Source organism: Lineus longissimus, chromosome 7, assembly GCF_910592395.1.
Source record: "Lineus longissimus chromosome 7, tnLinLong1.2, whole genome shotgun sequence".
Lineage (NCBI taxonomy): Eukaryota > Metazoa > Nemertea > Pilidiophora > Heteronemertea > Lineidae > Lineus > Lineus longissimus.
The window spans coordinates 18,434,215-18,458,113 of NC_088314.1; the positions used below are offsets into that span (position 1 = coordinate 18,434,215).

Genomic DNA, 23,899 nt, shown 5'->3' on the forward strand with positions numbered 1-23,899 from the left:
GTGCATGGTTGATTGACACTCTTTTTGAGTAAATTCATTTCTTTATTTGTAATATGTGGTCTATTATGCCAGGAACTTTGTCAATGTACATTTCAAAATACAGTAGAACCTCCCTATTAAGGACACCCTGAGGACTGACAAGTGCTGTCCCTAGTCTAATAGTGAGAAGTCCTGATTACAGAGGTCAAAAGTAATGGCAACAACCAATTTGGGACCAATAATAGTGTCCTTAATAGAGGGGTTGTCCATAATTGGGAGGTGTCCGCTAAGGGAGTTCCCACTGTACACGGTTATTTGCCCTTGCCGGTTAATGCTTATATTGACCAACACGGAAGCTGTTTCGTGGGGGGTCGATGTCATCACGATTGGCTCCAATAACCCTTTGATAAGACAGTAGAACAATGAGAGCATAGACCTACAGGCGCCAGAAGGCTTTGTTAAAGACAATAGACAGTGTTTTGGGCGAGGCTTGAATTCTTTTAGCGCTTCTATAAGGTGGCAAAGAACGTTATGTGTACATTGTGCCTCGTTTTTGCCGTAGCGGTTTTGGCGTCGCAGTCATGTCGGTTGGAATAAGATCTTTCTTTCTTTTCAAGATATTTTCTGTCAATTCCCCTCCCCTCCCCCCCCTCCTCAATTCATTGTGTTTCCTAAACAGCCACCAGCAGAAACTTAAGTGGCTGGTCTCTACTGTTCGTTGCAAAGGCAAGGAACCAACGAACAAATATAACGTAAAAATGCGACGCCGCAAATACCAAACAATTTTTCTTCCGACTTTAACATCAGAATGTATTTATAGGTTACACAAAGTATACAATGTATGTGCAATATTCCATACTAGCTTAGTGTCTTTGACCTAGTATTCTGCCAGGAGCAAAAATAAAAAAATAGTACCTATTAAATAATAGCATGCCAGAATCCCGATGACGTTTTCTGCATAACAAAGATATTTTAGTGCAACGAAATAAGTGAATAAGAAAAAAGATATACATGTAGTCTCCATCAGAAGACGAGGGAGGGGCGCATTATGACGTGTGTATATTCGAAAATAAGTTTTGGGGAATCTTACTTTCGCTTCGAAGTGTCTGGCACGACTGTGTTTAAAGGGTAACGGGGTTATAGACAGGAGCCTGGGGCCCAAATTGATGGTTTCGAGGTGGTTATAATATCAGTTCTGTAAACATCAGAATGCTGCATTTAACCACGGAGTCGATATGGCAGCATACTTGTATATATCTGTCGAACTGAAACACATGAGCGTTAAAAAGTTTGGCGTTGGAAAGAAATTGGCGAAGACCACTTTTGAAAAACGGCGAATTTGTGAATTCTTTGTAGCAAGAATACGGCCTCTGGGACATGGCATAAGCTGCTACGGTCATGCCAATGCCAACATGGGTTGATAATGTCCTATTCCATATGCTAATTTGTCCGGCAAAAGTACAGGTTTGTTTGAAGTTGGCCAATTGGCACGTTCGTTGGTGATATTCGCCATTATCCTTACCCCTCCTTTACCATGTCTGAGGACAAGCATCGCTTTTATAGAACCCATGCGATCGCAACGGTTTTTTTGCTGGCTCACTGGACTTTGAGGAACGAATCGATAGCAACGAAACGGTATCTTGGTTTCTTTTCCATTTTTTTAATACATTGGCTGATATTTATAAAAGACTAGTACATGTAAATGCTTTTACTTTAAACTTCATGTACATTTACACTATAGCCATCTCTGTAGAAAACTGTAGTAAAAGCATTTACTAGTCTGTATGAATATTACCCATTGGCTTGTCAGTACACTATTAGTAAAACGTTTTTGGCCTTTGAAAAACTTTTAATGGTTTTTCGGCCAACCCAAATATACACCCCGTAGAGGTTTTTCAGCGAAATAAAAATCCTTGGAGGTTTTTCAGTGAAATCTCAAAAATCATCTGGGGTTTTTCATTTTACCGAAAAACCACTGCGGGGTGCATAATTGTGTGAGCCGAAAAATCTTTGGAATTTAGAAAAACGACTAATGATAAGTTTAATAAATTTAGCATCAAAATCATAATGACCAATCTCTCCGGCTTTACACATCTTACCCGAGCGTTCAGAGATTTCAATCCTGCGTACGTTTCCCCCAACAATGAATTACATTTCATGAAAATTTATGCTAACTACCCAAGAGACCCGAGTTAATTTGACCACTCAACAATGTGTGGTGTCAATGTTAGGGTTTAATATAGTCGCGAATGGTCCGTAATAAATCAGATCGACCAAGACAATTCGCTAGGGAGGAAGCGAGCACGTCAAAGTAGCATTTTCTTAAACAAATTGCCGCGGATGTTGACTAAATAATGGAGTATTCCTAGCCGACTTCGCACTGTAGCTGTAACTTGCCATGGTTTGCCTGTACGCGAGTCTACGTAACTCACTTGGCTGATGACACGGCCGGGACTGGTGAGTAAGGTTGCCGAAAATCTTATCCCTCAAACTTGCACTTTCTGATCCGCCGCAAAACCGTTGTTGTCGAGGTTTTGGCCATTGACACCACTATTTTGGCTAGAACTGGAAATCTTAAAGCAATTACACTGTACATGTAAATCTATTTCGAAATGAAGTGAAAGCCAATTCCAAAGTGGGAGTCTGTTCTTTGTTTTCGGTCGACCGCCCAAATATCACGAGATAAGCGCGTGGTTAAAGCAGGCTGGACATGATGCTAAATTCATCACCAGCGCTCCTGTTACAAACGATACTGGGGGTCGCAGCGCGGGATAACAAGTATAGGCCTGCTTTCGGTCATCAGCGACGACTTGGTAAGTCAAAAAAGCCGTGAGTGCGGCCGGTTGGCGGGAAGAATGAGTGTTTCAAAAAACCGCTAACCACACCAGCGGTTAATTTCTTTATTGCCATAAAACTTGGGCCGCCAAATGTAAAATCTTACCGCGGCAGTTACCGCAGTGGTAAAGTAGCTCTAGTGGAGTCAGACCTTCATGGTCAACTTTGAGTTGACTCTGTGGGGGCTGCACCAGGGCGGACAATTCTCGACAGTATGCAAGAGTCGAGTATACTCTTGGCGAGGTCCGTCATTTTCTGGTCGATTAGTTTCGTGCGTGGCCTTCATTATCACCTTTCGAGAAGTTATCATATAAAGATGGATTGGAAAGTGAGAACACTGAGACCAGTTGATATCATATTTAGCGAATTCAGCAGTCTGATTGTGCTATGACAAAAGGTTGTCCTCATCATAGAACGTAGACACAGCGGCGGGAATAATTTGAGAATGTTGTTATAGGTTTAACCGCCATGTACCTACATGTATCAAAAGTCATTTCTTCTGTACGGCGTACTAATTATCGGTAAAGTTAATTTGAACATCTTCACGGTGGGTAAAGGTATCGGTTTGCCTAAGAAAATACGTGCTTACCTGGAGAGGAAATGACGACACAAACGAAACAGACCAAAATTTAGTTCATTTTGAGGGGCGTAAGGCCCGCAATTATTATTTTTATCCGAGTTTACCCCTCCAACACTGTAATGGGAGGGCCTTGTTTCTATTGTGTAAACCAATACCTCTTTGCGTTTAACGGTTTGCTGTCAAATGATTCTGGTTTGTGAGGTATCATGACTTGCCTCTGAAACTGAGTATTGAATAGAATTCTCCAGACAGCAAATCAGCCTTTGTGGTATGAAACTTCGTGCCCTGGTCAATCGCCATTGATACTAATGAGGTTTGATAACATGCGATATCAATATGACTGTATGTAGGAGCAATAAATATCTTCGGATCAAAAACAATGTTGTCGAAAAACGAAACGAACTTTTAATGACTAGAAGATGACCTCGTGCTTACCTATTCGTTTTATTCAATGTGCTTCTCATAACTTGTTGTCAAAAAACCAAACAAAGTTTTATTGGCTAGATATAGCCTCGTGGTCAGTTCTTCTCTAACCATTCGCTCAGCAGAATATGAAACGAGTCACGTATCATTGGCCATATTTCGTAGTTGCCGTATGGGTTTTGGGCTCAACTAGCTGGTTCCTTGACTCAACTCAATAAATATTTTTTAAACATACACGAAAGAAATTGATATTGTACACAAAGCTATCTGACTGGTACGGACCAGTACGAATACGTTTTTCAGTAACTCAATGAATAATTTCAATGTTGTTGGCGTTCTTCAAGATCAAAAGTATACAATCTTTTTTGCGTCACGTAGTATGTAGCCGAACTGGTATCGACAATAGAATTTCAGCTGTTTCGTGGCGTTCTTCATAGATTTTTGCTCCCGATCCTCATGGCCCCAAGGGTGATACGTATGATTTAGTATCGTTGAAGGCACCGGAGGAGAAAAATGTTATGGCGACATTTTATAAATTCCATTTCGGTTGGCTCCATCTTTGTTGTCATTTTGCCTTGGGTGGTGACATTTTTAAACAGATTGTGTCATTTCTAGAAAAAACAGCTCAAATTCGGCCATCCTTATTTTTTGAGAAGCAGTATTTTGTAGGAGAAAAAAGTCTATTGGTGCTTGGCTGACAAATAATAATAAAAAATAATAATAATAGTCGGCGCTTATATAGCGCTCGAATTACTCAATAGCTGGGTATTCTCAAGCGCTTTGGGACTATCATCATCCCGGTCTCCACAGAAGTCAATCTGGGGTTTCAAGGAGCAGCTACAAAGCGCTCATTCTTGAACTCGACCAGTAGGAGAAACAAAGCGACGATTAAGCCGGGAATCGAACCCACGACCTCCGGATCATGAGTCCGACTCTCTACCACTGCGCCACCGCGTCTCCATAAGAATGTTCATTGTTATTTCAGTAGCCTGTAGTAGGTAATTACAGCAGCAGTTTTCTAGAGCTTTGAACCATTTCTTGCCAATGCTTAAAATATAATACATGCTTTTTATCATTTGAATAATTTTCATAATTATTATAATCATTATTATTCATAATCATTTTGATACTATCAATCATAGATTTACCCAACTCCGGTCACATGTAGCCGAGATAAAAAAAAAAAGTTGGGATTTGAAGTAAACTGGACACAAAACGTACTGATATCAGCCACATGAGGCAAAATTTTGGTAAATCCATCATTGATATTATGCGAGTTATTCATATCAATATTATATTATCTTTTTTATGTCACTCAGTAGTATCATTGTCATTTCAGTGGCCGATCTAGCATGTTTTGATATTATTATGGGAGTTATTTAGAATCAAAAGTGTATAATCTTTTTTGTGTAACCTAGTACTATCATGGTCATTTCAGTGGCCTACCTAGCAGTAAGTTTTTATGTAATCATTTTAACGTCACCGAGTACTATCATAATCAATTAAGGAGCCAATCTTTAGCAGTAAGTTTCGATATTATGGGAGTTATTCAAAATCAAAAGTACATGTATATAATCGTTTTTATGATACCTAGTACTAAAAATCATTTTGATATTAAAGGAGTTTAAAAAAATCAAAAGTGTCACTCAGTACTATCATTGTCATTTCAGTAGCTTGCAGCCATACGTTTTGGTAGCAATTGATATTACACCAATTTGTCGCCGCCCAACAATTCTGCCGCGCTTGAGTTAGCCTCCAAGCATGATGCATTTTCTTCATGTGAATTGTTCGGTAAATGATGCTTGAGAAACGCTCTTGTCATTGGCCATTTCGGTCACCTTGGGCGAACTGTTTTGGTAAAATATCGTATCATGAATACGCCTTCGGCATTCAGTCAGAATACCTAGGTGCTTAGAGAAGCGCATCTTATGGTCGGAGGAATCTTTTCAGTGGTGCTTGGTGGTGAACTGTATGGCCATTTCAGGCGCCACTAGGCAATTACTACTTGTGACAGCATTATCCCGGTCAGCAACTACATGTGTACTTCTCTCGAGATCGCCTACAGCATCGACATTTGTTCAGTGATTTTTTTACGGTTTCATCATTTCGAACTTCTCAGAACCAATCGCCGCGCTTTAGTCCCCTTTTCGTCTGGAATACAGACGAAGTGTACATGTTTACATGTTTCAAAATAGCGGGCATGACCGATCATTTTGTGCAGCCATCTGGCGGGTGAGAAGGTCAGGAGGGGCCAACCAATCTACGAGCAAAGCGAGGAATAAATTTGCTTTTCAAATACGTATTTTACGGGATCTATAACTAGTGCACTGATGTCAATTGGTTCAGCTTCAGGACTCAATTTGAATAACAAAAGAACCACATTTAGTCATGGCCACTTGACAGAGGCTGTCGCTTTGCATGAAAACAGCCCCTTTAAGAGCCGCGATCCGAGAAATTGGAACAAATGATGCTAAGCCCTCATGGAAAAAGTATGGCCTAAAATATTGCTTTGTCTGAAAGGTTTTTCAAGCAGAATGCCAAAAAGTTTTGAAAACTCAACAGTTTAACAAAATCGATTTGTCAAAACATTTATTCTGACACTACCGGAATATTCCGACAATAATACACTGATGTAATCCTAATATTTTGTGGAAACATCATGCACATGGCTTCAGGGCTCGCGTGTTCCCTTTTAATGGACAGATTTGCAGATGCTAATGACCTCGGGCGAATTACCACCTTGTTTTCCTTTATTTGAAAGCTTCCGCATTGCGTATGCGCAGTCAGGTTTTTGTTCATTGTCTTCCAACCTATATCTGGGGCTCCAGAAAATTAGCTAGTTGGGTTGTGTCACGGGGAAGGGGAGATGGTAGGCGCATACTTCATGATGCCTGTGATGGCCTGAGCTGGATACATGTATATGAAGTGGTGATTTTGATTCAAGCTAGATGTGTCCCACATGTTTTAAAGCATCATTTGATTTATCGCCCATTCTTTGCATTTGGTACAGGCGTAAGTATACATGGTCTGATTGAGTAAACCGGTTGCCATATTTCGTTATCTTTAACCATCGTTGGAAAGATTACTATAAAACCCGTTACAATCAGTGGGAGTTGATGACACTTTAGTATATTATTGCCAAAAGTAGGATAACTCGCCAACAAAAGTTAGGGTTGACTGAAATTCCCAGAAAAAATGTTCCTAAAAATTTATTGTCATTAGTAAAATTTGATAAAGTAAAGTAATAGCTCGTATCATTTTCTTTAAGATGTGCCACTGATAAATTTTGGATTAAAAGCCTCAGTACCACAAAACAAAACATATTAACATCTAGCCCCAAAAATATACCAGCCCGTATCCTTCCGATTGTTTTACAGCAGATTTGGCTAGTAACTTGATCTGATACATGATTGGCTGCCACAGATGTGACGTCATCAATATGTCTGAGCGCTTCGGTTCTACAGATGAGCCACGCGTTGATACTTTTCTTTCGAGAATTGCCCGTATTTTCTCTGTAATTGCATTTGTTACAGTAAAATGTAATTATAGGCCATACATGTTACCATGTTCAAGTTCAGTGCGTTTTTTAAAGCCAGTATTTGCACCAACTTCACCACAACTTAGTTTACATAATTTATCCCACGCCGTCTGTTCAAGATCAAATTTCGTTGTAATTTACGCCAAGGGGTTGGAAGTCACCAGGCGAGAGAGAATTGAATTGTAACATGCCGCAATCTGATTAGGATCAGTGTCTTAGGGGTACTGGATCAAAGTATCGTGGGGTGTTTAGGGAGAGTCGCTGTATGCGATGATGATCGCTGAGAAAGGAGCCTGGGGGCCGGAAACCATAGTTGGTGGAGGTGTAGGTGTTGGATAAGGTGGGGTGGCGGTGGTGGGGTGGAGGTGTTGGGAGGAATGGGGGTCGTTTGACTAGGTATACAATAAACAGGGTGGCCCCAAAAAACGGACAAACATATTCCACCACCCTCCGACTAAATGTACTACACTGGTGTGGAGAATTTTCGAGAAGAAGAGCAGGATATCTCGATTCAGTCCAGGAGCTTGTTTTAGCTCCAAAACCAAGTCCGTATTTTAGCTTAAAGAAGAGCTAGAATGGAAGTTATTCCGGATTTCGGTTTACAAATTGACTGTGGGAAATAAACTACTCGACCGGATCGAGATATTTTGGTCTTTCATTTCTTCCAAAGATTCCCCATCTATCGGTTAAGGTGCGTTGGGTCCTGGTTGGTGGAAAAACATGTTTAGTGTTGCATCAAAGTAGTTGACTCGATTACTTTTTATTACCCGATACATTCTCTGGGACACTAAAAGAGACATCGGCGGAACACGGTGCAAATCGTATTATTGACCTAACTGTGACTTGCTGTATTGATGTTTTGGCACAGGCGGTACAAGCCTACACTCCGGACGAAGTGGACCGGCCTCGTTCCTCACCCTAACCAAATTAGGATGACGCAATGGGCTGTCCAGGTAGTCTAGCGCATGCCATGAATGCTGGGCAGGGTTGTTCAAAACAGCGTTAGCATTAACGAGTCGCTACAACTAAGAGTCATGATGATTAACGAGTGTCGCTTGGCCGAAACGAATTAGCACAGGATTTGATGGCACTACAGACAGTCGTACTTTGCACTTTGTTCATTCGTACGGATTGCGAACCTGACTTGTTACTAGAAAATGAACGACTATCATAGATGGTAACTGCCCAACGATAAAGTCATTCACAGCAAAATAACAGCGACTCATCACAGGATCAAAGGTCCTATCAATCAGGCGAGGGTTAATGGGCGAGATTACTTAGCACATCTTGGGTATCTGCATCAACGTCATGAGTGGAGATGCTAATGAACAAAATAGATGTAATGTACAAAGGCCAATGAGGCACTTACTGTAGGTCGGCGATTAGAATGACCCTATTTCCAAAGGGAAACATTTCTCTCAGTTGTGCCATCTTAAAGGGACAACTTCGGCGTAGGATTTAGGTGACCAGGAAGATAATGTTCCTATCCTCCACAATGCGCCGCCTGAAGTAGTATCACACTAAATGGCAAATGCTGATATCTAGTAATGATTTTTGCAAGTGTTGCGAGGTGGTTTTGGACACGCCTTGCAAATTTCAGACAAGTTGACGATTACACTTCGTTTTGATGAAGTCTTTATAGTAGTTTCATGATTATTCGGTAATTCTGTTTTGAGAAGTCAAGGCCCTACTGGAAGCTATTTTTGCATGGAATAACCAACATATCTCATGCCCAAGTTATCCCTTTAAGGCTCTGGATTGTAATGGAAATAGGAGTGATGTCTTGCAACGCATTTTCAGATCTTCCATCGAAAGGCAGATTAAGAACAGACATGGACTAACTGGTTGCAGCTCCATGTAGCAATCAAGATGCACGCTAGCGGGCATCATCAGTCGAGGGTGTTTTTGGAGAAAATCGTATGCAAGGATCGTAATGGAATTCATGTGCGCGGCAGTCAAGACAAAGAAAACCGAATCAGATTGCTTGCCATACATTGTTTTTCCCCAATGTCCCCGGTTTGATGTACTAATAAACCAAAAGGCTAATCAGCAACTGATTCTATGATGCAATCTGATCGAGCGGATACTTGTAAATAGGTGGATGGGTTACGCCGAGAACGAACTCCACTGGTGACCTACCCATTTCACGATCACGGCAGCAGTTACGGACATGTTCGCATGCAGAGAGGCGCAAATTAGATGCATCAGATCTTAGACCGGCCTGCTGGCCCGTCCTACAAGAGGTCAGCTCTTTTCGTCAGCCTCGGCGGACTACCTCAGGCCTGTGGCCTCAACGGAGTAGCATTATCAAAATTATTTCACTGCCGTAACTTTCACCACACGTGCTTTGATCATTTTTTTCCCAGAACCAAGATATGATTTGAAATAAAAATAAAAAAGCAATATCAAATGTTGTCCTTAAACACAAAGTCTTTGTTTTCGTTGGAAATTATTCCTCGTCATATTCGTCTTAGTATTATTTACTCTTCTTTGGGTTGTTGCTAAGGCTGGGTTTCGCACAATTACTTTCTCGCCAGATGGATGGGTCTGTCAGCGAATTTTGAGTGATGATCAATAACAATTTTTCACACTTCATATTTCTATTGTACCCGCGAATCGAGCAGCAGATCAGAATGAAGAGATTGTAAACAACCAAGCAGGCACTGAACCTCGATTTCGATCACTGAATTCAACCTCCAATCATCGTCTCTGGTAACTGTCGCCAAGATGTACTTGTATGTTTACAGTTTACGAGTGTTTGGAGAGTGACAATTGTCTGACCAATGGGGGTATTTGAAGGGGTAATTTCCTCCAGCCTGGGCTAGTAGGAATGATACCACTCATACACATCCCCCTGTCCTAGAAAGTAGTGTCGTCACAACTGGGTTCTTCCGGGATACCAAGAGTTGATTTGTTATCCAAAGACGCATCCAGCATCTACCGGGTAAATAAATTATTAGTACCAGACGTAACAGAGAAAAACAGGAAGATCCAGCGGGAGTTTGAGCCCGGGACCTCAACATGACGAGGCAATTACTCTACCGACTTGGCTAGCCTCGGCTAGCAGGAATGATGCCAACACGTAAGATGGTTGAAAACCTTTGTGAGAATCGTCTGAATACGCACAATCAAATTGGCTTCGGAATTCCCCCACGAACCAGTCGTTCAGTTTTTTTTTTAGTGATTTGCGTCACTTGAATTTGAATGGGAATTCTATTAAATTATTCCGTAATTGGGGAAAACTTCATTTGAACACCAGCTTGAAAGAAGTAGCCATGTATACGATGAAGCCTGCGCAAACATTGGCAAAATGCCCGTGGTTGTGTCTCTAACTTTTTGCTTTGAATTCAGTTGGGAGAAGACCGCGGGAAATGGCCACGAGATTATTTTGAAAACTTTCTTCAAGTTTTTTGAACTACTTCTGTGAAGCCGAAATAGTGCCTATTTAAAAAATAAGATGATTGACCTTATTGCAATTGTTTCACCAAGTATATTTACCGGGTACTTGAAATATCATAATTGACACCGTGAAAACATTTAGGATACATGTACTTTGTGTTTGGTTAGTTTTAAGGTTTTAGAGAAGCGGAAAGGAAACCTCGAAGAACCGCTTCACAACATCACGTGAGATGTTTCAGGTCTCATTAGGGAGGGTTTTTTTTGTATTCATGCGGGGCCAACCCTAACCGTCAACTTTGAATATGTCAGTTTTCGGGTAAAATGTTCTGCAGGATCATCTGTTACAAAAAAGGGGTCATCCAGCCTGTTTTTGTAAGTGGGAAGCTTTGGCAATTAGGCCGATATCAAGATATTTAAATGATTTCCTGGAATAATGGCGTTGTGACAAATATAAGTCATGGTGTGCTGATGCCAGATACCAGAAATGGAGTCGGGTTCGGCGTTGCCATTATTTGGTTTTATTAGAGGGCCGGCGAATCTAGGATTTGGAAGAAGAGGGTCCGTGCACTGCACTTCTCATCAAAATTCCTGGATAGATGTGTTCCAAAATTCCATGAATGGTCAATTTAAAACAAAGTTCACATCAATTAGGAGCCGCTGATGCACCCGTTTGGATCGCCTGATAAACGTACATGATATGAACAATAACAAGAATTTTTTTCAAAAAAGCACGAAAAAAAGATTCGCCGGGATTCGAACCCGTGACCATCCAATCCACACTGTAACCGTCTAACCGCCGAGGCCATCAAGGCTTTAATGAGAGACCGTGATTTTCGTTGTTCAAGTCGTCGCCATATATTGAAAAAGCGTCATGATTGTGACGAGGTCATGCTGGCGGAAGGGTAATTGGGTACAAATAGTTCCAAGCTACTCGTATAATTCAATATTGCGACAGATTTTTCTTGATATATCGTATTTATATAGCTCGGTGATATATTAGATAATGTTCGTAGTTGATTTTAATGTTTGAATGGCTTTCTCAAAAATGTTTTAGAAGCGAGGTCAACAGGGTCAAAAGAAATAGTCTTTGGCGCCAATGATGTCGGCAATGGCGTATTTGAATTAAGATTCGAGTCGATTCTCTTGGAGTCGGAAGTGCACATGCACACGGCAATCGTATTTATATAGCTCCGTGCACGTGATTTGAAGGGACAATTTGGGTGTGGGATTTAGGTGACCAGGAAGATGATATGTAATTTGAATCTATCCGACTGCTCATCACTGTATAGTTACAAACTAAATGCTCATCACTAATAATGAATTTAGCGTGTAATATGAGACGGGCTTGACATGACTTGCAAATCTTAGATTTTTAGGCAAACGTACAGTTACATTCCGTTTTGGTGAGATCTTTTTTGTAGTTTGATGATATGTCGATAATTATCTCAGCGCCTTGAAAAGTCACGGTCCTATTTGAAGCTATTTTGCATGAAAAACAGCCTATCTCATGCTAAAGTTGTCCCTTCAACAAAGATTGTTTGTAGCAAATTTTATGGTTTGAATGGCCATTTTGAAAAAGGGTTTGGAATCGAGCTCAATCAAAATAGTTGTTGGCCTCAATGTACCCTTGGGAAGTCAAGCCACCGACTAGTCAAACCATTCTCTGGAGTGCTCGAACGCCTGGAATCAGTGTGTACTTCAGCTTGAAAAGTTCGGGTGAAAGGGTTTTCTTCATGATAATATTCATAATGGTATAAGATGATAGTATAAGAGGGCCGGCGAATCTATGAACTGGAAGAAGAGGGAGCGTGCACTGCACTTCTCATCAAAATCCCTGGATAGGTGTGTTCCAAAATTTCATGAGTGGTCAATCTTTAAAAGTTTTAAAAGTTTTAAAAGGGTGAATCGAGCCCCTGGCGAATACAAATTAACAGTATCATTTTACGATATTGTGACATAATGTGTGTTTTAAATTAACCACGTTTACATACGACAGTCTTTTGAGACTTGGCCGATTTACACAAAAATATCTGAAATTATTAAAAACAGATCAATGGAACCCTTTCAACCCGGAGTGACTACGTGGTCTTGGCAAAAACTCTTTCAAGCTATCGTAGATATCCTTCATCCCTGTATTAATTTCACACAGTTTTATGTCACATGTCACCTTGTATAGGAAATGTCAGTCATTTGGTAATTTCAGTTGCTGTTTCAGATAATGACAATGTAAGCATACACAGCGGACAAAAATAGGCCCAAGGCGTTTGAACACAATGTCAAATTGATTTTTTAATGACAGTGCCACTTAATCTCGATGTGGGAATTAGGCAAACTTTCCTATAATTCAATGACTGTGTAATACGAGTTTAGGATGACACCTACCACACACAAAGGTGTGGTTCAATTCTCAGTTGCCTGTGGCTATTTTTTCCCAAGATTACCTCTCACTGTATTTCTCGAAATAAATCAAATATATGGGCGTTGTTCAGTTTTTTAATTTGCTTAACTTAGAACTAAAACTTTAGTTATTTTAAAGTTATTTTAAAACCAACGAATTGATACCAGTATTTTTAATCTTCAAGAATTGTTTTTAGTCTCGAAAATTTGTCGATTTAATGTTGGAGACAAATTTTCTTCGACCAGGACAGCTATTTGCAGCAGTCTAATAGAGAGATAATCTGTGGTTGGTATTATTGATGAATTAATATTACAAATACCAATATGAATGTTCTATTAAGCAGCTTTCCAATTTGAAAGCATCATCAATCGGCTGCTGAGTGGTGTAATCGTTAATTACTCGCCAGCGATACGTACGATTCACACAATGCTGGCCGTTAATTATTAAGGACGATACGTACGAATCAAACAATGGTGCATCATATTTCAAACAGATTTTCCCTGTTAAACCCGACCTTTAATCACACCAGACGTTGATGATAGCGCTTTTAAATTCAGAATCGAACAATAAAGAGAATATTACCATATTCTACAGGTTCGTATTGCTTTGTTGTAAAATCTACGATCTGTCTGCCATTGGATTGCTAGATTAAAAACTTCTCAAGGCTTCAAAGATTATCTGAAATTAATTGTGGATTACACCTTCCCATTTTCTTTCGCAGCTATTTACAGGGTGGTTCAAAAAATGGACAACCATACTTGTACAGTTCCAGTGGATGGATTTCTAGAAGAATTCAAGTAAAATGAGAACATGAGATCTTCATCAGTCCACCATTTTAGCTCCCCAATCTTAGAAACAAAGGTTTTTGCGCTTCTCAATCTCACATCTCAATCTCATATCTTATTGGATAATTTTTCAGCACTAGGGAGTTTTCTCAAAGCCCCCGAGACGCGAACGCCTATCCCGTTGTTCGAGCTCCTGATCACGCTGTCGAACAATGGGACAGGCGATCGCGTTGGCGATGCGGGGGATTAGAAAACTCACTAGGTGAGATACGCCCATTCGAAACTGCCAAAAAACCTAGTAAAACGTCACAACTTACATAATGGCCACGTGCATTGTTCCATTGATGGATGAGACAAGACCACTAATGAATATTCATAGGTTGGAGGGTCGAGGCCTATCAATTAGACGAGTGCATGTTTTTAACTCTCAAGTACATATTTGGAGAGGTATTGAAAAATATTTGTTGTGGCAAGTCTACAGATATAAAGAAATTATTTGATGAAAAAATTAATTTCTAATTTTGCTAATTGGGTAATAGTGTTTGGGTGGGGAGTGTTTTGAGATTTTTCTGCCAGTTGGCTGAAAAGAGTGGAAATATCAATGTCTGTCTAATTTGTCTATTATCAAAAAATTTCCGTGGTCAACTACCAGTTTATTTTTTACCATTTACTTGCCCGACCGTCCGGAATATCACATCAAAATTTCAGATTCACAACCCCACGCGGTATTTGATGCGTCGCGGTCAAACATTGACAATTGAACTGCTAAAAGGCTTAAAAATCAATTGTGGTCTTGTCTCGGATTGATGCACTGTCTTCCTAACTGCATCATTGTTATCCCCGGGCACCCGGTACTCGGCCCTGCTGGCCTTTATCTGCCTCAAGTTTATGCTACCTCACCAGCCACTCGCTGGGACTAACCTCCCCGGTGACTAAACCTAATCCGACAACACTGGTCGCTTCTTTCTTTGATAACAAAATCGCCTGTCGCTGTCAACATCCCAAATTAAATGTCCCCTTATTTCCCGTCAAATGTTGCAAGAGTCCCAAGCGACACCGGACACATCCTGCGGCTAAAACCCTAGTCAGTGCGACCGGTTATACGCTAAATGATATAATCCTTTACCGTGAGAGATAGAAGTCAATTTGGCAAAGCAACTCCGCCAAATTGTCCGTGGAATACAGTCATAAAAAATGCACACGTGTTTTTATTTCTAAGCACTATACAGGTTTTTTTGCAGGCGGATACCGGCGAAACACGCTGGGCTATGCAGATTTTGAGAAATCTCGAAAAAAAGGAATTTAAGAAATGCCGAGGTTTTGGTCTGTAGTTCATTCTATTTTCTTCTCTTATGATACCATTGTACAGCGGCCGTGATCTAACAAAAAATTTGAGTGTTGCGACTTTGAACATCGAGACTATAATATATTCAAAACATGATTGGAAAAAGATGTCGAAATAGTAAAAAGCACAGGGTACCAACAACGTTTTTTCGCGAATCATGATTTTGCGTAACCCGCGAAATAAAAACTCCCGCAAAAATTAGGCAGTTTACAGTACAACGTTTCTCCCTGTACATTCTTCGAGAGGCCGCATCAGTCTTTCAAGACTCATTTTAGCCATATTTTCCTTCTCCGGTATCAATTACATTTAGACTAAGAACGGACATAAATGTAATCAAGTTACGTGGTAATTGTATTGTATCGGTTCTGGGAAGTTCGTTCAAGGACACTAGCTGTAGCCATGGAGGTATTAATACCTCCATGCTGTAGCCTATCATGTCTACAGCCGAATGTCCTTGACTAGTTTCATGGGTAAGCTTTCGGGATGAATTCACCACTGAGACACTATACTCATATCTCGAAAAAGTGAAACTCTGATTTTTGGTGATTTCGCGCAGAAAATGAAATGTATATTAGAACAGAATGTTGAGGCAATTTCATCTGACACTTCGATGCCCAAAGTCATCTGAAATACTTATTCGCAAAAACAAACTTACACTTTTTGATTTTTTTTCGACCAAAATTTTGTTCAAGAGCACGTTTTTTGGTGACTTCTGTGTGTGTGTGTGGGGGGGGGGGGGCATTTGATGCGTATACGGCCGTAAAGCAACTGAGTGTCATAATCCTTATTTTTGCATTACCAACGCTTTTTGATAACTAAAAAGCAAAAAAAAAAAAATGTAAATGATTATTTGAAATCTACGTGCTTTTGAAATTATGCAGAGAAAATGTGCTGAGTATAATTGCCTTCAAATATCGCCTTGTTTATCCCAATCTGATTACAATTGCTGCCGGGCTGGCTCCCTGGCATTAATGAATCATAATACGCGTCCCTTGACGACCACTGAACGCACCGACCAATCAGAAGCGTCCCCTGACGCAACACAACCAATCAGACGCGTACCTGAGTGATCACCTGATAAACATCGGCCAATCAGGATTCATTAATGGCGTAAACCATGCAAGCGCAAATCCATCCTGTGGATTGTTTCCCAATCGATGCTGACAGGAGGTCTCAAGTCAATTCTTCCTTAAGGTTTGAGCACGATTTGAAGTCGCTGTAACCAAGTTATTGGTATTTTGTGCCAGAGTTAATCCGTTTGGGCCTAATTACCTCCGCTAAAAGAGGCGAGATAATGATTTCAGGTTCACCTTCAGCTTAATAGTTGCTGCAGTGGATAGAATAATTCGGGTAACAACACTCAGTTTTGAACGCTTTTTGAAAAGTCAAGTTTTGTATATCGCCTGTTGAATAGTTATCTTTATTCATTATTTGGGAAAAAAGTTTGCTAGTAAACTTAGATAACGTCTTGATGTGCAGTTATTGAAGACGTTTTTGCCGTAGTTTTCATGTTCCGAGGCTTATAAATATCTCTTCGTCAACCCGAAGTATACCAAACAAGGAAAATACCGAAAGTCCGTGCCCGATTTATGCGTACGCATGTTATCAGCTTGTGGGGCCAGTCCATGTAATCACTTAGGTCTCTTTCGTCTTTGCTCTCTCTCGGAGCATTTCACGACAACTTCTCATTTTTACAAGGACTTCTCATCTGGACTTCCGATTGGTTAAATAATTGAGGAAGTGAGGTAATCCCCCCATTGCCTTCTGGGAAGGAACCAGTCAAGAATGATCGGGAGAAACATCATCATGGTCAGCGGGTTTTTTTTTTCTCAAATGTTGACAAGGTTCCGAGATAGTTTGGTGGTGTGCAAAAAGGTATGATTTTTTTCAGTCATGAGTTGTTGAGTCGTCTTTCATTCAGTTGATAGGCAATTTTCGACCGAAATACTGATTTTACGACAGCAAAAATATTATAGATATATAGTCATGTTAAAGAATTGCCTTTGAGGAGACTGATATACAAGTACATGATTAATATACTATACATACCAAGTTTCAGCAAATTTGCATGCATGATAACTGCGCTACAGCATTGTGTTTAACTGAACTTCCATTTTCCTGAGACAACAGTAAATACGAACGGCGTAACCAATTCATCGGCAAATCTTCCGCCGGCACTTAATATTACCAGAGTCTTTGAAATAAAAAAGGCTTTTGAAATACTCTGATGTTACTTATTCGACAAATATCTTTAAAAATGAACATAACATTGCTTAAACTGAAAGGTTGGTGGAAATCCAGCTTATTGAAAAATCATCCCTACCTCGTGGTTTTTCTATTCCCTATAGAAAATGTCCTTATCCTCAGATGTGACAGAGGTATGCGGGCAGATTTTATCCCTTGATATAAAAGGAGAAGGCAGAGTCGGATACCGTGCACGGTTTGTCACGGATAGTGGCTTTTCTCCCTGTGTGTAAGCAGATGCTGACTTTGAATGATAAAAATGATAAAGTCATCTGCAGTTAGTTTTTCTTACCCAGAGTTGAAGAAATTCACTTGACACATTGACTATACTCTAAATAGATTAAGAATGAAATTTTAACAGCATTCATTCGAAGTGCAATAATTTTTCGAGATATAAGAAGATAATCAAATTTAACTGCAGACAGGCAATGTTTATGGGTTGTATCTAAGTACCAGTGTTTTAAAGAAATGTAGAGAAGTCTCTTCGGGCCACGGATGTTGGGGAAGTTCCCATTTAAAATTTAAAAGCAAGGCGAAAGGTTTCGACCTACTTTTGGTTTAAGGCTGTTTGTAGCGTCATCATTTTCGTGATGAAAATCCCAGTGAAAAATTTGTTTCAAATGTAAATAAAAAACCAAACAAAACTCCAAACACAATTTTTTGCCAATATCTAGTTCACACCATGGCGGTGAAACTCGCCAGAAATGAATATGCAAATTTGTAAAGCTTTCATTTGTATTGGCCAATCAGAGGCCCCCAATCCTGCAATTTCTTCACAGTAAATACAAGTGAACCAATCGTAAGGGAGTATCGAGAGCATGGCTTCGTGTTCACTTGGCTTAAGAAAAGCGTTTGGTTCAAAAAGTAAGGAAAATATATTCATAGGTTTATCAAATTACCTCTAGCCGTGTCCACGAAAACGGCGTTAAATTTGGAAAGTGAAAATGTTCATTCTATTAGGGTCAAATTATCAGGAACGTACTCCGTATGTAAGAGGTGAAGAGAAGTCATTTTACGCGGTGTTGTGGAGGGAATATTATTGCGATTAGCTCGGCAATGTTTGCTAGCAAATGGCAAAATGGCGTGCAAGCGCCGGTCTGGCATGTCTGTGGGAATTCTCTGATTAGTAATAGGACACCGGGAATAATAACTCAAAATTGAAAAGGGGACTTAGGTTCTTGGTGCAATATTCAAAAGAATGATGGACAGGTTTTACAGTACACTAAGAGTGACTCAACCACTCTCTCGCATTACATTACAGAGAGTGGCTCGTAATAGCATTCCGCGAAGTTACTATTTATAGCTCACAAGGTCATTTGCATAAGATATTGATGACTTTTTAGTCACGTGACAGTCGGACATCGACACTTATTTCTACGCATTTGAGCTTATTTCAAAGTCATTTATCTTTGACCCTGCATTGTTTTTGGCATGAATGATACCATAGAGTCAGAGAGAGAAATATTCAGAACAATTATGTAGTATTTCCAACACTCGGACATGTGCCAGATTGAATCTAACTGCCCTTGTTAGAAAGCCTGAGTCCATTACGAAACCGCATGTTTGTCCGACATTGCCTGTAATTCAGCGATGGGGAAATAGAGGGCAGGAGCTGCAGTGACGTCATCTTCGCGGAATGCTATTGACAATAATGGTTCAACACTGACCACCTATCGGGAGCGTATACGTAGGGACAACGTATATTACAGAAGTTGGTCGTCGATTTTCAAACATGACGTTTTTGAGGCAATTGGTAGGAAAGGCAGTTTGAGACATCACATTGACATAGAAGTCAGAAAACTGAACCCTTCCTGCCCTCTGACAGTTTATAACTCTGAAACTGTTACCAATGGTTAGAGGGCAATCGATCCGACTCGAAATTTAATTCGATTTGGAATCCAGCTTGCGGTTGACTGTGCGAATGTCTACATGTTTGACTTCTGGCCTAACTGTGTGTCTACCAGCGATTGGCAAATACATATTACTCAATTTCTCGGCAAAGTTGCCCGGGGGGGACTCCGGGAGTTTGCTAACCACTGTAGCAGATGGGGTACCGGCTGTACAGGTAGGAAGAGTCCATTGAATATGTTATTTGTTTTGTAGGGGTGGCAAGTGCTCATACTGTAATCCTAATTTCTCGGCAAAGTTTTCCGGGGTGACTCCGGGAGTGGGCTACGACAGTACACCAGTGGGACACTGATTGTTCAGGAAGGAAGAGTCCACTGACTGTGTTTTTTTATTATGTAGGGGTGGCAAGTGCACATATTGTAGTCCTAATTCCTCGGCTAAGTTGCCCAGGTTGACTCCGGGAGTAGGCTTACCACTGTTATGTAGCACATGGCGTACTGGCTTTACAGGTAGGAAGAGTCCATTGAATATGACTGTTATTTGTCATGTACAATATAGGGGTGGCAGGTACACATACTAAATCGGTCCAGATGTATCCCAATTGACGGTGAAAATTCCACGATTTAACAAATAGGGTGGTCAATGGACTCTTCTTTCCTGCAATACTTCACGAAAATAAATCGCAAGAACATTTTTGTGTAGGAAAAACGGGAAAAATATCGTAATCGGCAGATGAAATAAATGTTGTAGAAAAATACAACATTACGGTACCGGTGTTAATTGAATTTGAGACAGTGAGTGTATATTGTTATATTCGCAAAGGTTCAAGGATCTATATGACGTGTGTGGATGGATCTTAGAAATAACATTTTCAGCAGCTCCATCCGGAATAAAAACAATTTCGTTCGAATGATAAATTACTCTAAAACGCCTTTGTGATGAAAAATTCAATGCTACATGTTTCTTTTGCTAGGTTTATAATTAGATTTGCTGAGGAAAGGTTACTAGATGAAATATTCATTTCACTTAGCAGATTATTTGATAACTTAAATTGCTGTAAGTGTTATGTCTTAAAACAAATAGTCGGCATTGAGCCTCCAAATGTACGCGAGATCATTCCGTAATCTTAAAGGGGCCCTTACACGTTCGTATTTTAATCGTAGGGCAGAAAAATAGAAATGCAGTTAAACACAATGCCGTAGTGCAGTTATCATGCATGCAACTTTGCTAAAACTTGGTATGAATAGTATTTGAATTCTGCACGACGGCACTGCTGGAAAATTTTCAAATTCAGTTACGAATTTCAAATTTTTAACGAACGGAGTAGGCCTTTAAATCCTGTAATATTGGAAAAGGAACTTTTGTTTCGTTGTCATTGGTCACTGCGTCTACACGTGGTTACTTGTGGCCAATATACGTTTCGCTAGCCAACTGGCACTTAACTTCTCTGGCCGGAACCGGGTCCGCAGAGAAAAGTTGTTCAGAGCCTGCTGTATAAAATTAACGTCTGACCAACGACTTATGGAATTTGATAGACTTCTAAGTAATTCAATGTCCTTGTAGTATGTATTGTTTGCTATATACAATGTATCATGATAACACTGTGATTTGAGAAGGTGTACGAGGTACCAGTCTAAAATTCCGAAATCAATCTTCCGAAAGGCGGCGAACTGTGAGTGACCGCGTCACGCTATTGTTGCAAGACGCTGTATATTTATCATTGAGCTATCTATATCAATCAGACGCTAATCAGACGCCGATTATTCTTTTCATTATGAGGCTATGCTAAGACTACGGCAAACCGATAAATTTTCGCACCCTCGTTACGTTATTTTGCCACTTCCCTCGCAGTTAAAAGTAAATTTATATTTCTTGCCTCGCCCGACTGCACGGTCTATTGGATTTTAACAAATCCCGCTAGCACCCACGCCTATCTTCTCATTGTTCTACTGTCGCGACAAATGGTGATTTAGGCAAATTATGATAACACTTAACTCCCACGAAACACATTTCGTGGGGGTCGATTGGCCTAGACCGGCAAAGGCAAATCAACGTAATGATTTCATTTTTGCCATTCGGAAATTTTCTAGACAAAATGAAAATCATCAGATTACGAAATTATTTTGGTTTTTGAAATGAAAAAGATAAACCTTCGTGATTTTTCCTCGCGAACAACGATTGTCTTCGATATCCAAGTAATTTAAACGTTGGCAAGAATAGAGCAGTTTTCGGTATCCGGTGCTTAAAAAACGGTATATCCTGCACTAAACTTGCAGTGTCGTACGGGGAAGAGACCGGGGACTGTTGTGAAAGTATGAAGTATCTTTCAAAACAATTTGAAAGACTCTGGTTACATGTACTCATGCACCCAGCGCACCCCAAGCATACCAAGCACCCCAAGCCAATGCCCTGGTTATCAGAAAAACAATTGTTGCCGCTTATCATGTCGATAGATCAACCCGGAGAATCAAAATAGTATACTCCGCGCATTCCGCGGTTCTGGGCATCTCGCGTTCTTGAGTTCGGAGTCCCCGATACCGTGTCTTGGCGAAAACCTGCTCCCTTGTTCTAAATACCGAATTCAGTTCTTAGTTTATTTGGGCATTCGGATCTGCGGCTCTTTGGGACAACAGTGGTCGAAGTTTCACATAAAACCTCCATCCAGTGTAGGCTGAATTAAGTAAAAAAACATTTTATTGGGCAGATGAAGTCGCTTTCCGGAAAGCATGGGCCATTGCTGGTCAAATATTGAAAATGAATTTCCGCGCTATTATACCTTGCTCGGTCAAATTCCTATCAATTGCCCTAAAGGGGGGTCGTTTGTATCATCATATGGCTTACATTAGATGGTTCTATTAAAGACCCATCAATAAAAAGTTTAAACATTTATGCCAGACGTTTGAAGACCTACGCCACTCGAATTGTTTTAATCCATCTTTGCTAGAAATTGGCATAGTTACTGTATTTATATATCAGCCTAAACAAGGGCATTGTTGACATTTATAGCCAGTACCTATTCACACGATTGGTAATTTTGAAATTCGAGTTCAATATTTGATGATTTGAACGAGCGGAGTAGGCCTTTGAGACATAAGAAAACTTTTGAAAAAGTCTCCCTACCTGTTTCAGTAATCTAAAAGTTGACCAGCCAATCCTAAATCTGTCACTACAAAAGCAAAGTGTTCCTTTCCTTTTTCGTTTGCTGTATCCAGAGACTAAAGCTTCGAGGTGGTCACAGTCTCTAAAAATACTTTGGCCCCGGGTTTGTTTCACTTCGTCAGGATATACCGGCCCCCCGAGGAGCTGCGCACTTTTATACCCACCCAAGACGACGTGACGCTGATGAAAGCGAGATTACGATTGGTCCAACCGGTGTTGTTGCGCACCTGTAGATTCAGCCGTCGATTCTATCTTCCTGCTCGTATCAATGATACGCTCAATATCACCACGCTTAGTCGCCGCAGACGATAGTTAAACGTAGATGGTTGGATAAGCTATCCATGGCAACGAGGTTGTTTGTATTAGCAACTCCACCCATTAAGTTATCTTCACTGAGCGCGTAGTACGTTGAGAATCAAAAGATATAGCCTGTCGGCGACTCGATAGACATACATTGTTTAAGCCTGTACCTACATGTATATACTTTCACGAATGTGAGACCGCCTCATTATCCGAGGCGCGACCGCGCCCTCCCGGCCAGGCCAAGGACACGAAGTCTTGAAAATCGGACAACTTGGTGTCGCCCAGTCCCAATTGATGGTGTTATAAAATGATAGGGCCAAAATGATATCCTCTTTCGGATATCCGGTTTGGATGGGTGACATTCCTAAATCCATTCAGCCTTGCAACTTCCAAGTGTCCATCTCTTGAAGTTAGATAGAGAGGCCAGGGCTCCTGTAACAATAAGCTACCATAAATATGAATACAATCATTGATACAACCTGAAGAAGGACTCGTTATTTATTGGTCCCCATCGCTACATAACAATAGGTTGAATTAGTCCGCCGAGGCTGACAAAACGAGTTGACATTCACTTGTAGACCTATAGTGGGATGGGCTAGGCCGGTCTGAGACAGAATCAGACATCGGATGACCATCTTTTTGGGCACGGCTTGAATATCAAGCCGGGTCTGCATGTATGGCAAGCCAAAGCGGAATTTATTCAAGACTTTAGAATAACCATTCAAGAAGTTAAATATAAGTTCAAGAAGGAAATATATGTTCAAGACTAAAATATGTTCAACCTTGAATCAAATGTTTTCAACCTTAAATAAAATATGTTCAACCTTGAATAAAATATGTTCAACCTTGAATAAAATATGTCCAACCTTGAACAAAATATATTCAACCTTGAACAAAATATATTCAAGACTCACGTGACCATATTCAAGACTCACGTGACCATATTCAAGACGCACGTGACCACAAAATTGATGACGTAGAGCGTAGAATCTGTGGTACTTCTGATGCGTTCTGTTTCACGACGTGATTGATTGCCTGTATAGCCTAAACACTCAAACATGTC

The 23,899-nt window shown here is 40.4% G+C and overlaps 1 protein-coding gene across 1 annotated transcript in view; it reads right to left on the minus strand.

The window, feature by feature from the left end:
* LOC135491035 (uncharacterized) overlaps positions 1–22,707 on the minus strand; it is a 45,820-nt gene extending 23,113 nt beyond the window's left edge. Inside the window, exon 1 of the mRNA XM_064776671.1 lies at positions 22,495–22,707. The gene's annotated coding sequence lies outside the window, so the exon portion shown is untranslated. The remainder of the gene's footprint in view (positions 1–22,494) is intronic.
* Between the last annotated feature and the right edge of the window lie 1,192 nt (positions 22,708–23,899).